The sequence below is a fragment of the Drosophila rhopaloa genome, unplaced genomic scaffold, assembly GCF_018152115.1.
Source record: "Drosophila rhopaloa isolate 14029-0021.01 unplaced genomic scaffold, ASM1815211v1 contig_3, whole genome shotgun sequence".
Classification (NCBI taxonomy): Eukaryota; Metazoa; Arthropoda; class Insecta; order Diptera; family Drosophilidae; genus Drosophila; species Drosophila rhopaloa.
In genome coordinates, this window is record NW_025335123.1 from 3,003,929 (window position 1) to 3,019,278 (window position 15,350).

Genomic DNA, 15,350 nt, shown 5'->3' on the forward strand with positions numbered 1-15,350 from the left:
TGTTCAAATGCAGTGTTTGCAGCTGTCAATTATGCTTCCTTCACTTTTCCCCCAGTGCATCTGCAGTGTGAAAATAAATTGAACATCTAGACGATGCCGTGCGAAGCGTCACTGACCTAACGCACACGTGAGCCAGCGGCATTGGCGGCGTTAACAAAAATAGCACGCTGTGGAAAAAAGGAAAAGCGGCTGCCCCCGCGGCGGGAATTTTCCTCGCGGCGGCGGCAACAAAAACAAAAAAAATGTGAGGCAAGAACGACGAAGAACGCCCGATGACAACGAGAACGAGAACGACAACGAATACCGCCGACATGTTGCGGCAACAAGCCACTTCGTGGATGCTGCTGAGATGGTCGGCGGAAGCTCGGGTCCGCTCGTACCGCTTCGCCGGGGAAAGTCGCCGAGGTCGGGGAAAAGCCGAGCCGAAAGCGGGATGCAGTTGCCGGCAGCTGACGGCAAAATCAGTCTTTGCGCGTTTTCCAACTGCTGCGGTCCAGCAGAAAGGCGACGCTCGAATTTCGCCCGCCAGACATTGTCGAGATTTTACGAGTGCCAACAAACCAACAATTTCCAAAACTCATTGCAAAACACTGAAATTTAAATAAAAAAAAAAAAAAAACCTAACGTATGCAAATATTTGATTTCAAAATACAAATATTTTATTCAGTTTTTGTGATCCCGACCCCACGCGAGTGTTGATTTATTTTTTGAGAGTTTTTGTGCGGGAGAAGCGCACTTTTTGGCTTTATTTTGGTGGCGTTCAATGTGTGTGTGAGAAAAATCCGAAACAGAAAGTGCAGCCCTCCAAATAAAAAACACGTGCCAGTTTCTCGGGTGAGTGCCAAGATGTAACCCCAACCGTAACCCCAAAAACTAAACCGCAGAAACCGCAGCTCGAGCCTTTCGTTTCGGGGAAATTAGGGGAACGGCGGTCTAACTTTTCTGCTGATGCACAGTTGTTATGACAGCGGCAAATTGATTGATTGACGATGACTGGGCGGAAAATGCTGAAACAAATACCCAAAAACAAGGCTTTTATTAAATCAAATATTTTCCATGGTCCGCAAGTTAGAGAATCATGAAAAATAAATCCACTGGTCCCTGAAACTTTCACTTCGTTTAGTAAAGTCAACAGAGAACATAAATATATTATTGTTCGTTGGCCATAATTCCCTTTCAAGCTAAAAAAAACAATGGAATCAATATATTAAAAAAAAAAGAACATGCTACTTTTCCTCATTTAATGAAAATGCGCCAAGCACATTATTCACAATGAGCTTTTTTCTATGGGCCACCTAAAAGGCTACTAAATTATTAAAAGTCAATAGCATTTTTAATGTCCTTGGACATTTTTTATTAAATTTAATAAAGTTTGAGCGAAAATGATTCAAATAATTTGTGAAATATATATATTACACATTTTAACCATTGAAAATACCAAAGACTTTAATAAAAAACCGCATCACATAAATTTGTTTCAGCTTAGTGGTCACAGTTTGCTTAACTAAACTAATAGTTTTTTTTAAATAAAACTTTTTAAACATGAACTTGCTTGATTTTTTTTCAGTTTGATTGTAAATAAAAATATGTTTAATTATGAATAAATAAGAGGCGAAATTTTGTTTACCTTGTGAATGGTTTGTCAAATAACATTTTTTGTTGTTATTCTTTTGCTAGAAAATTTTTTATATACCTTCCGGGGTGAGTATTTGGCCAAAAATTATATATTCTTGATCAGCGTTATGGTTTGATGTAGACTTATTAAGTCGGGCTAATATTTGGATTGTACAAAAATCGCATAGTTATGTTTATTCTATTGCTGTTTCTGGAGTTAAAAGTATAAGAAATTGTGTGAAAAAAAAAAAATAACTAAGCTTGAAAAATTAAAGAGCCAACCATGTGGTTTTTCAATGCGGAATTTTGTTCTAGGCATTTCGATGTATTGTGCCTCTCAAAAATAGTAGTAAAATCTTAGTAAGCTGTTGAACTAATTATTATGAAACCTCTTTCAAGATATACAAGATACAAGATATACAGGATATGATTTTTGAGGGAATGTATTTAAGTCAATGTTCTCGTGTATCATTTCATTTTGTGCCTCCAGATGTTGCACCTTCGACTCCTTCTTCGATATAAAGAAACGGCTTGGAGTTTGGAGTGTGTTGGGTAACGGAATTGATTTGGCCAGGTGAATCGTGAGGGAAGGTGGATATGGATGGTTGGGCGGTGGGCGGTGGTCGGTTGTTCGGTGGGCGTGGCTCAGTGGCACCTCCCTGCGGAATGCAAGTGAAAAACCAGCAAACAAAGCTCAAGCTGAATAAATAAGCACTCGGCACCCGGGCACAAGGAAAAATGACTGCAAATACAAATACAAATGGTAATACAAATGGAAATGTTGCCTAATGCATTTTCCAGCTTTTCCAGCTGTAAGCCGAGCAGCACAAAATACCAGTGGCACATCAAAAGCCAGCGGAAATGGACAGTAAATAAGTGTTTACAATTTTTTCGCCCCCACTGTGCGCGTCCTTGTTGCATCTTCCTCTCACCCTTGTGCATTTGCTGCTGCCTTTCTGGAGGGCATGGCACATAAATTTGAGCGGGAATTGTGCAGACCCCCTTGTTGTTGAATGCCCAACGCCCTAAACCACTGGAAATGAAATCTCAGCCAGAGGTAGGCGAAAAATGGCAAAAAATGCTTAACATTTCAAAATATTACTTCGCAAAGTGTGGATAACACTTTGCTGGCGAAACTTGGGAAACTAAATGATCAATGTGTCTTGAAAATTGATGGATATGTTTTCTTATATTTAAGGAGTTGTGCTTTTTTGGGAGCTCTTTTTAATATTTAATATTCTATAAACAAGAAAATTTGCTACTGAAGGAAAGCAGAACTCTAAATATTTATGACATAAATATTCGACTGCCCCATTCAGCTCTTTAAATTTATAAACATCTCCAGAAATAAGTTGGTTAAAGGCTTGGAGAACTTTTCGCTTTTATTATTATTTATATATTTTTTGCTGAATACATTTGGGAACCTACTTTCGCCCGAAAATCAAATTCATTCATTGTCTTTAAGCTGTTTCTATGTGAAAGCTGAAGCTTCTGCTGGCGAGCAGATAACTTTATTCCATTTGGCATGATGAGATATATTTTTGTATTTTTGTGCGCTGCGCTTTTCATTAGCGAAAAAGAATTGCACTTGAATGCAGCAGTCGGGACAAGTACTGCAATTACTGCATAAAGTACTTGTAACGAGCCAACTGCCACTGGAGCTGACTCTGACTCTGAATCTGATGCTGATGCTGAATCTGAAGCTGAGTCTGATGCTGATGCTGATGTGGATGTGGATGTGGATGCCTGGCAACGTCCTTCTATCTGTCCACCCGCCCAGCTAGCAGCACTTCCCCGAATGCAGCGCTAATTTAAGGCAATTATTCGTGCCACCCGCCTCATTGCACAGTGGGGCAAATCGGAGGACATGGACTTGGTGTCCTGGGATCGGTAATTGCACTGCCATGGATACGGCAACTACGTCTTTCGAGTGCATTCCGCGAAGCAACCAGTTGCATTTGCTTAGGTGCCGTAATTAGTATGGTGTTGTTGGTGGGGTGCTCGTAAAGGGGGTTTACTTTACTTAAGTTGTTTTCTCATTTATTTCAAAATATACATTTCAATATCGCTATTTGGTATTTTAACATAGCAACTTTCACTTGATTGAATCAAAAACGATATTCTACTTAAAACTACAAAATAATCAAAGGAGAATAGGAAATATGCTTTAAGAAGAAAAAAAAAAATATTGCGAACAATTTGTAGCTTTATTTCTTGATTGTTTACTCATTAATTTTTAAACTAATAAAGGAAAACTTATCACGTTGTGCCAAAATAAGTTATTGATTAATATGTTTAAATTAAATTAAAAGCTGAAAGGCGTGAGGTGTCACATTGAAAGAAACCCAACTTTATCTGTACAGAGAAAACTTATTTGAAACTGATTTACATATATTATTATGTGTGATTTTCACTCATATAGAATATAGTTTTGCCATTTTTCTAGTTACTACTATAAGGTTAAAAGCAATTCTTAAATGCAAATAAATAATTAAATGCTTACCTTCCAAAGAGTTTGACTAATTTATTAATTTCGTAAAGTTTATTTGCCAAAAATGTAGATACCATGGTATATTTATATATTTGGGTGGCTTGAAAATAAGACACAGTCCAACGCTCTTGGGCCATTCATGTTGTTTGGTGCTGGGCATTCATTTGGAGGCCTCACTTTAGTGCGCGCCCTCTCGCTTCCTCGCCTCGAAACCTCTCGCTCGCACACATTTAAGCACATCTATTCATATTCCAGTATCGGTGTGTCTGTGTGTGAGAGTGTGTGTGTGTGTGGGTGAGTGTCTAAGGCCTAAGCCATTCAGTCATTCGCCATGTCCGTTTCTGCTCCCCAGTCCCCCGCCCCCCCGACAACCCTTTTCCTCCCCCTTGGCCATTTAATGCACTTGTTCATTAAAATAAAGCACAAAAAGTAGAAAAATAAATGAATAAGAGGAGTGGCGAGGAGGAATGGGGCAAAAAGAAAAAATTAAATAGATGGCGAGAAGGCGCAACAAGAATGAAAATGAATGAAATAAAAAATGTAAACATACACAAGTGCAATGCAAATTAAAGCAGACAGCAAAGTGGCTGCACTGCGGGGGGCGGTGGGGGTGTGGTTTTTGTGGGCGCAAGCGGGTGGGGCGTGGCTGGTTGGCAGGGGGTGGGCAGGAGGTGGAGGTGGTACTCTCTGCGAAGAGGCAATTCATTAGCTTTAATTTAGGTAAATGTCCTTGGTCCTTGTGGCGTTGCCTCTTGCGGTGAGCGTCGCAAATGCAACTAAAATGTTGCGGTTACCATCATTTCCGCCCACAGCCACGCCCCCAAAAAGCTAGCACACTTGACAAAAATATTGCATTTGGATATAAGTGTAAAATGTTTAAAATATAAACTAAAATTGATATATTTCTTATTACATTTTATTGTCATTTTACACATTTTCTTTTTAATCTAAAGCTTGCATTGTTTATATTATTATAAAGCTTTTACTATTAAAATTTCATCATTCATAAACTGCTTATCTACAAATCTGTTTAATTATTGAAAACTATTTTTGTATATAATGAAAAAATGTTTGGTTCTTAGTCTACTTTTGCTACCAAGCACATGAGTTCAAGTTAAACCAAAGAATTTAGTTATAAATAAACAAAAAAAACTTAAATATTTAATTTGGAAAATAATAAGTCTTGCTTTTAAGTGGCTTTATATTAAGTTTCACACTGCATTAAATGGAAGTAACTGACTGAATGACATGCCTCGTTCATTAGCATAATAATCAAAAAACTTAAAGTGATTTCTACCTCATCAGCCCCGTTTTTCTCAGTGCACGTATGAGTGTCTTCCCATTTGGCAACATGCTTAATATTTAAGGTAGCCCTGCATGCGAGCGCCCAAGTGGGCTATATAATGGACCCATGGAATTCGCCACTCCCTACACTGTCGCACAAAATTGGGTTCTGCGGTGAATTTTGATTAGTGTGTCTGTGCATAACCGATTCGCTGTCCCCCTCCCCTGTCTTTGTCTCACTCGCACACTTGGCAGGCTTTTGGTTTGGTAATTGATTTGGTTGTGAGAACATAACGCCTTTGGCGCCCGACTACCAAACAATTTGCATCTCACATTATTGACCGATAACCCTGTTCCATCTAATCGATTTGTTTGACACGCGTTAATCGATTTACAATGCGATTAATGTTTTGTGTTATATGTAGCTTGTTTTCTAATTCCAATTATTTCAATGTTCTTTTATTTTCTGTATCACAAACTATATTACTAATCATTAAGTGAGAAAAGTTTTAAATAATATAGAAAATAAAATCCGGAAAAAGTTTATAGCTCTCATGGAAATACATTTAATTTCCTTTGGTTTCGGCTCTTTAACAAACCCCGCCTGTCGCTTTTCCATATTGAATGGCAACCCGATTTGGTTCGTTTTAGAGATGATTTAACAATTGGATGAGTGGGGCCCTGGAATTGGTTGCTTACATTGGTCTTAGCAACGAAACGCTGTTCAATTCAATTGTGTGTGCTTGCAACATCCGGAATGCAACCAGTAATTTTCGTTACTCGGAGTGTACCCCATTTAGACGCCCTTTGTTATCCTCTTCCACCCATTTAAATCCCCCTTCCCCTTCCCCCTCCATCAGTTGACACCCCCCTATCTGACCCCCTTTGGAAACCCCTCTTTCTGCAGCCATGACATTGGCATTCGCTGTCATCGGTCCGAGGCTCTGGAACAGTGGCGTAGGGTGGATGATGATGATAAGGAGGGGGAGTGGGTTGTGTGTGCCAGACCAGGGAGCTGAAATAAATCATTTCGAGTGCACGCAATGGGAGGGGCAGGGGGGCGGAGGGGATCGAGGCGCTGCCTTCTGCCTAATTAGATAATGTCAAATGCAGCAGACATCGGAGGACACCACGTCTCTGGTGGGGGACCCCTCTCGCGCACACTCACACACACACTCGCATGGGCACTCTTGACCCCAATTAAATTTAAATTATTTGAGTGCTGCTTAAGTAAAACTAATTGTATTGACCGACGCATCTTCCTTCCGTTTCAATCACTTGAGCACTCGAATGCTTCACTCGCACATCGCCATTGTCTCAAGTGTCATCTGTTTTGCTTTATCTTTATTTGTTTTTTGTGTCTGCTCTGGTTTTAATTCAATTTGTCAAAGCTGCTGGACAAAAAGCATATAAACTTCAGACGGTTGGCATATTAATGCGTCTCTGGTCGCTCATTAATGCGCTGGATAATGGACCTGGGGGGTAGGGGGGTTGGTTTGGAGGGTTGAGAAGGGGACTACGTGTTCCCACATGCGTTTCGCAAATGAAGCCGACCCCGAACTAATTCCCCGATCCGCTTTTGAATGCAATTTATGTAGCTGGAACTCACTGGCCGACGGAAGTTAGTAACATTGCTATATAATCGGGTGTGTCAACAGAAAATCGAGCGAAACATACATTCATTTCACACATTATCCAAAATTTAAACATAGACTTTTTTGGAAAACTATTTAAGACATATGTTTCGAAAGTTATAAAATTTGTTTCGACCATATGAACCTAAGGTGAACAAATTTGCGTTTTTCTTGCAACAACTTTTATTTTATTAACTTGAAAAATAGAAATCTTAAAAAAAAAAACAATATTAATTTTATAAAAATCGAAGGAATTGAATAGGAACGAATGAAAAATTTAACAGAATATACAATTTTTATATGTTTTTATAAAATAAATAAATTAATAATATACATTATTTTTAGCTTCAAGGGTATATCGAATTCGACTTTTTATACCCTTGCAGAGGGTATTATAATTTTGGTCAAAAGTGTGCAACGCAGTGAAGGAGACATCTCCGACCCTATAAAGTATATATATTCTTGATCAGGATCACCTCCTGAGTTGATATAGCCATGTCCGTCTGTCCGTCTGTCCGTCTGTCCGTCTGTCTGTTTCTACGCAAACTAGTCTCTCAGTTTTAAAGCTATCGGATTGAAACTTTGCACACACCCTTCTTTCCTTTGCACGCAGTATATAAGTCGGAACGGCCGGGATCGGCCGACTATATCCTATAGCTGCCATATAACTGATTGATCGGAAATGCCATAACTTTCGTGTTTGTAAAGTTAGGAAGTTGGGATTTTCTATGGGTTTTATATTTGGCCAATCAATCCGACCTACCAAATTTCATAAGGATCGGCCGACTATATCCTATAGCTGCTATATAACTGATTGATCGGAAATGCCATAACTTTGGTGTTTGTAAAGTTAGGAAGTTGGGATTTTCTATGGGTTTTATATTTGGCCAATTAATCCGACCTACCAAATTTCATAAGGATCGGACAACTATATCTTATACCTGCCATATAACTGATTGATCGGAAATGCCATAACTTTAGTGTTTGTTAAGTTAGGAAGTTGGGATTTTCTATGGGTTTTATTTTTGCCCAATCAATCCGACATATCAAATTTCATTAGGATCGGCCGACTATATTCTATAGCTGCCATATACATAACTGAACGATTGGAAATGCCATAACTTTGGTGTTTTTAAAGTTAGGAAGTTGGGATTTTTTATGAGTATTAAGAATGCATCATATGAATAATTTTGGGGAATATAATTTGCAGAATATTCTGCAAGGGTATTTCAACTTCGGCTCCGCCCGAAGTTAGCTTTCCTTTCTTGTTTGTTATGATAGTGTGAAAAATGTATATTTCGTTCAATCACCTTAAAAACTATTTATTTTCTACTCGTTTAATGAAAACCAATGTTGAAATACATACTTTGAAAGTATTTTACCAACGAAACACAAGGTTTTAATGCTCAGCAGCCTACAACTCCAAACTAAACGCACTGTTCGAAATATAAATTAACTATCCACCAAGCTTAAACTAATTCTGACAATTCTCTCTCAAATAATACAATATAAGCACTCGAATTTCGACCTCCTAAATTGATTGTCTTCATAAAATAAACAAACATAGAAAAATTGTTTGGGTCATATATTTATTGTAAAAGCCACACTTTTGAATACCCTTTTTGTGGATCTCAAATGAGCGGTATTTGCCGCCATGGGAAGGCTTCAAGGAGTGCTCCATTCTTCGCTGGAATGACCTTGGAATAGGCCGTTAAATGTTTTCCATTCTCCGGAAGGACGAGCGAATTCCATCTGGAAACAAATTGCGGCAACTGTTGTGGCCATTCGAAGGCATCAAATTAGTGCTGCTAATTAATTATAAATGCCTTGGAGTAACATATTTGCCAACTCGTCTTTAATAAATTTATAGTGGGCCTGGCAATTAGCAAATGCCGAGGATGGCTATGCATTCAGTAATGCCCGCAAAACTTTTCCCCTGAATCCCCTGGAATTGGGTATAATCCCAAGAACTGGGGACAAAAGAGTGGTGGAATGCTTGTGCCCCGGAACAAGGCAAACATTTGTTGCCTGATTACTTTTAAATTATTTTGTGGCATCATTTCAGGCGGTTTTGGATTTTCCTGGCTTGCATAATAATAAATAAAAGACATGAAAGCCCTTGTGGACACACACGGAGAGAAAAAACGGGTGGACAGGGGTAGATTTGTGGCTGTCCAGTATCAGGGATGTATGTATAGCTAGGTATGTATGTATATATCTTGTATCCACACGACTAAGATGGCTCTTTGAGGCTCGTCGCATTATGATATGCTTAAACAGCACAAAACTGTTTCATAATTTATGGCTCCATTGGCTTAGTTTGTAAGAGGGGAACATGAATTTAATGCAAACAGCTGTGCCCAAAAAAATAGTAGAAGACTGGGAATTGTTTTTGATATTATTAAGTTCTCAATATAAAAAAATCAGAAAAGCAGTAGAAAGTTAGAAGACTAAGAGTTCCACAACTAAATAATGATGCTCATTGTTTTACCACAAATAAAGAAATCAATATATGAACAATTATTATTTATAAAAATAAAAAAAAAATCATTATACATAAGCAATTGTCTTGTCTTGCGAAATTTCCTTGACCACTATGATTTTGAGCACCACTGTATAATAACGTAGTGAAGCATATGCCATTAATGGATAACAAAGCAGTAACAGATCAAAAGATACCGAAAATGGCATGAATAAATATGAATTATTGAAGCCCAAGTAAAAAGGAATGAAGAGATCAAAAAATTAAGTTGTATAAAATCAAGGAAAACATTTTTAGATCAATCTTTTTCTTTTTCCACAGAACATATGCCTTTAGATGTTTTTCATTTACCCTCCCTTCTTTTAAGTTACATTTTATACTTTATGAGAAAATACACATGTCCCTCTTTTGGACTGTTTATGTGTGGAAATTAATGAGCTCTTTGTGGGACTTAAAATAATATAATAGCTACAATATAACAAACACCAACAAACTTTGTGTATGAAAAAAGGCAGGTAAAGGGACAAGGGAAAACAAGAACAGATGCTTTGGCAAAAAAGGGTTTTCAAAGGGACAAGACAAAGCAACAGCACACACATACCCGGAGTGGCCGCAAAAAAGGGACACAGACACGGACACATGTCGTATACGTCATATACGCTAATCAGCGACCCGGACCCGAACCCGAACCCGAACTGAAGCCCGGCTAGGCAGCCGGATGTGGATCAGGACTCGTCCGTTTAGCCATTCCCACATCCTTCATTGGAGCCGAATGCAACGTCTTTGGGACTCTGGCTGAGCCCTTTTCGGCTTGTTTCCATATTAAGGCACAGTGGGGTAAATTCAGGGATATAAACCGAAATTGTGACACAAATAAATGCTGATTTTATTAAGCAAGGTGTGAAATATAAATATTTTATAATAAAATGATCTGCTGACTAGATAGCTATCAATAATAACATGATGCTTATCAAGTATCAATTAGAAGATTTTACTTTTTGTTTTATATTTGTACATATGATCTAGATAAAAAAAATCCGATTAAGACCATTCAACCTTATTTTATTTAATTTTTGTTAATTGTTCAATATTGTTAACTATTTAAGTGAGTAACAACATGATTCAAAATCAGATTAAAAATGAATAAAGTCTTGAATGTGTTAACCTTAAAACGTAGGAGCTGTAACCTATTTATGAGCTTTTTGGGCCCACTGTTCCCCGGTTTAAGGTCCATCCCAATTTCGGTTTCAACCCGTTCTCATCTGATGATGCGACTTCTCCGACGACGCCGCTGAGGCTGCTGTTGTTCTTATTTATTTTTTTTTGTTCTTTTTTATGAGAGCTCACATAAGAAGGATGTCAACATAATTTAAACATCAAAAAAGTTTCTTTTTGTTTTGCTCGCATTTTATATTTTATGTTATGCTGCGTTTACGGCTTTCGGTTACGTGGACTCCATCATTTGCTGTCTCTGTCTGGGTCCGTTACCCCTCCCTCTCTAACACTTTATGCCCCTTCTCTTTTTTGGCCACAAATTGGGTACCTCCGAAATGCGTATGTTCGAGTGCACTGGGAAAAACACTTAAAATTTATTTTAATTTATCATATTTGGTGAATTCAGTTCAGCTGCAACGATGTAAGTACTTCAACGTACCAGGACAAACTGGTAAACAACTTCCTCCCCAAATTGAACTTTAAAGATAATGAGAATAAGCTTAGTTTTTTACTTGTGTTTTTATGCTTAACTAACTACAACCAAAAGTATGCAACGCCTTATCATTGAAAGGGGTCAGATTTGCACTAACCTCTCCGTTTAAAAAAAAAAATACGTCAATTAAATGTTAAGTTATTTAACACATCAGAGGTTAAAGCAAAATAATTGGGTTTGGAAAAATCTAATTTGAGCTTTAGAGCAAAGACGGTGTAAGACGAAGTAACTTAAAGGTTAATACAACTAACACATTAGGAAGCATTACTGATATTCCTTGTTTTATAGAAGCTTTATTTTTGTATTACTCACAACTTTGTGAGGGGCTCAACCAGCGAAATACAAAGGGCGGTCGGTTTCGCCCCACCTAATATTACGAATTAGGGATTCGGAAGGCTGGAAGCCAAGAAATTTTGATTTTTGCTAAGCTTAGTTTTAAAACCATTCTGCAGCACCCTTGTTAAATTGAATTCGCCTGCTGATTTGTTCACTGTGTACCGAAAGATAGCGTTCCAGACACGTTAGCTCGGCCCAAGGAGATGGGGCCTTCGAGTGATGTATGACCGGAAGCGGAAGTGCGCGCACACGGCTGCCGCCTACTTTCACGCCCACTTACGCAATTTCACAGTTCGCATATCCGCTGGCGTATGTGTGTGTGTGCGTGTGTGTGCGTTTGGTTGCGCGTGTGTGAGTGCAGGCTTATTTACTTTTCGATAATTCCGCCCCCCGAGAGGTCAAACAAGATTCACCCAAAGGACCCTGGCGTCTGGGTTGGATTTTATTATTTTTAATTTTATTACATTGCTATATTATTTCATTATTATACGACTGTAATTATGTGCAATCTCCGCACACATATGCAAACAGATAGACTCACACAATTGAATGCAATTTTATCGCTGTTTCGCATGAGTTGGCATTTGGCCACGAAAAACACTGACCGCTCACACAATTTGGCTTTAATGTGGACTGACATGGGCGTGGCCAAAAGGGGCCCCTCATCAAATTCAGATAGTCAAGCGATAATGATTTATACATAAATCTGTTTATGGGGCTTCAGGCAACAAGCACCAAAGAAGTTGGCAGAAAAACTTTATTTTCAATTTTTTTCATTTTAAATTATAAAACAGAGCTAACAGATCCAATAAGTCTATGATAAGCCACTTTGACAAAAATTAACTATACAATAAAATAAACAATTTTTATGTTTAAAATTGTGAAGATATTAAAAAAGACTTAAGCTTCATAATTTATATTTTTTATAAATCGTAATCTCGTGTTTTTAATTGATTTCTTAACACTTTCATCGAGTATCACAAATAATCGTTACATTAAAACATTAATTATGCTATTAAAGTATCGATTTATCCTTATATTCCCCTGCTATTTCCATTATTGTATCACATTAGCTTAGTCCTATTTTCCAGTAATTTTCCCCTCCCTTTGATAATCTATCCTTTTTGTTATTAAATTATCTGTATCAAGGACAATTATAATTTGAATTGGGCTTTACAATTAAATGCAAATTTGGCAATTTGGCGCAAATACAAGACCCGAAACCCCGGGAAACCACCCATCCAGAAATTGGGGGGTGGCAAACTGTAAATAATTAGCCGATAACGGTGTATAAACAAACAATAGCTGCTTGCAACAATAACGCCAAAGTAATAATGTTCAAAAAAAGAACGCCAGCCGAAACATGTTCATTATATGTTATCGAAATGCGGCAACTGCCTTTGGGGCCATAATAGGTTATTGGGCGCCCATCATAAACTGACAAAGCGGCTTTAATGCTCCCGAAAACATGCAATATGCTCTTCCATTATTTCACAATTATTGGCCACGTTTCACTATTAGGAATGGCTATAATGGAAAATCAAATTTAAATAGATAAGTGCAAACATCGTTCAACGCTCGCCTTTAGCCAACGAAAAATGACTGCAAAATCGCTGAAAATTATCAAATATTTATTGGTCACAAAACCCCGAGAAGCGAACGATAATGCTATATAATTGACAGCCGATTCATGCGACATTTGTAAATGGAAAAACAACACCATTTCTGTTTATTTTCCCGACACATTCGTTATTGTTGATTCAGAATCGTTTCAATTATTAATTTATGGGTTTCAGTAAAATCTGTAAATGGTATCTTGCTGTGATTGTCCTTTTTTTTTTGTCATACCGAAATTAAGTGATTAGGAAAATTAGGAGAAGTTAAAGGGATTTTTTCTACAGGTTATGAAAATTCAAATAATAGTTGATCAAAGATCATACAAAAATTCTACATTTAATAATCAAATTTCGTAAACTGAAAATTGAATCACTTAAATGCAAAACAAATTTTGCTTTAAATTTAAGAGTATTGAATAAAGATTAACAAAAACTGATTATTTAATGAACATTTCTTCGTCATTGTAGAAAAAATAGTTTCAGATCCAATAACCCAAATTCATCAACATCAAATTTAATCACTAAAATGCAGCAAAAGTCAAACTCAAATCTCATTAATATATACACAGAAAAAAGTGAACTTATATAATAGCGTTGATACTTATTTGAAACTACAATATTTCCTATTAATAAACAAACGGTAAAGTTAGTAATTTGTTTTTAAATGCTGGTAACATTGTAGTGATCAGAATTTAATTTCATTATCCCCCCAAGTAAGATAAAATTCATACATTTTTCTTCAGTGAATCGGCTCACGTATACTTTGGCTAAAAGCTGAAATTCCTTGCACTTTCTTAGATTATTTTTTCCATTCCGCTTTTGCTATGGCTAAATTTGTTTTGGGAAAATTAACAAAGAGCTTGCCGAGCGAGCTAAGAGATTAAATTATTGAATGCAGTCGGCACATTCACTCCGGTTGCATTTATATGCGAGGCGGGTGGGTGTATCGATGATGCAAAACATTTCCGTCACAAAACGCTGAAATGACACGTTAAAATGATGCTTAAATTGATGCTGACTCCTGATGCCTGTCATTTCCCCAGACAGTTTTCAGGGCTTTACGGAGGTGGAATGTCTGATGCACAGAGAAAAAATCGCACTCATATTTAATATAGGAGAAAGTGGGTCCAAGTGGAGCCCTTGTTTTTCTTTAATAATTCATTGACTATATGTCTGGATACAAATAAAATTTGTATTTATGATTTATAGGTTATAAATGTATTGCTGAACAAAAGTAAAAGAAAATTATAAGCGGAGTCGTTATAACCGTATTCTACTGTATATTTTTGAGGGTTATTATTATCATTATATTATTCATAAGAAAACTTAAAATGTTTGCAAAGACAATAACAAATTTGTATATAAGCTGTTATTCTTTTAGATTCGTATGATAAATGTGTGTGGAGCAAAGACAACTTTTTCGGACTGGCCATCTATTTCGCTCAGTGTAGCTGGTGGGTGTTTGGGCGTTGATAGGTGATTGCGAGGGAGAGTGGTTGCCGTGTCATTGACTCGTATGGCGATGTCCCCAAGTCGCTGGCATGGCAAATATGTGTGTCAACTGGCAGTCGATGCCACAAATGCATTTTCCCTTTTCCCGTCCCCCGTCCCCCGTTTCCCCTTTCCTTTTGTGTCCCTGTATTTGTGGCTGTGTGCCTGCCTGCGTTCACATTTGTTTTTCCCAGCAGCTCTGTCTGAGTGTCTGTGCGAAATTCCTTGCATAATTTCGCCAAAGTATCGCCGTTTGCCATTCGCCATTCGCCATCGAAGCTAAATGGGCGGCAAAGTGTGCAGCTTGTTCGGCAGCAAAATGCTAGCAATTTAAGGGCAACTTCGATGAGGGCCACTCTGCAGGCCAGGAAGCGTCTTCAGTTGCTCTGGCCACTTTTAGCCAGTTCGAGTACTTTTCTAGCTTTTCCACAACAATTTTCGCCAATAAGTGTGTGCCATACACATGTGCCCCCATAAGTATGCTCACTTTTTATGCCCTTACTTCAGGCATTTCAATTTGTGCGGTCCATAAAAGAGAATATTTTGAATTATAAAATAAATAGGAAACCTGAGATTTTTAGGTAGCTCAAATAAGTGAAAATACATTCATACCTTTATTTATTTTTCAAGTGAAAGACCATACTTAAAACGTACTGCACACCGTTTTTATAATATTTAGCTTAAAAACAATTTA

The 15,350-nt window shown here is 37.6% G+C and overlaps 1 protein-coding gene across 1 annotated transcript in view; it reads left to right on the forward strand.

Moving 5' to 3' along the window:
* Positions 1–482: 482 nt before the first annotated feature.
* Positions 483–15,350, forward strand: part of LOC108043568 (chaoptin) — a 217,810-nt gene continuing 202,942 nt past the window's right edge. The window contains exon 1 of the mRNA XM_044461346.1: positions 483–834. The gene's annotated coding sequence lies outside the window, so the exon portion shown is untranslated. The remainder of the gene's footprint in view (positions 835–15,350) is intronic.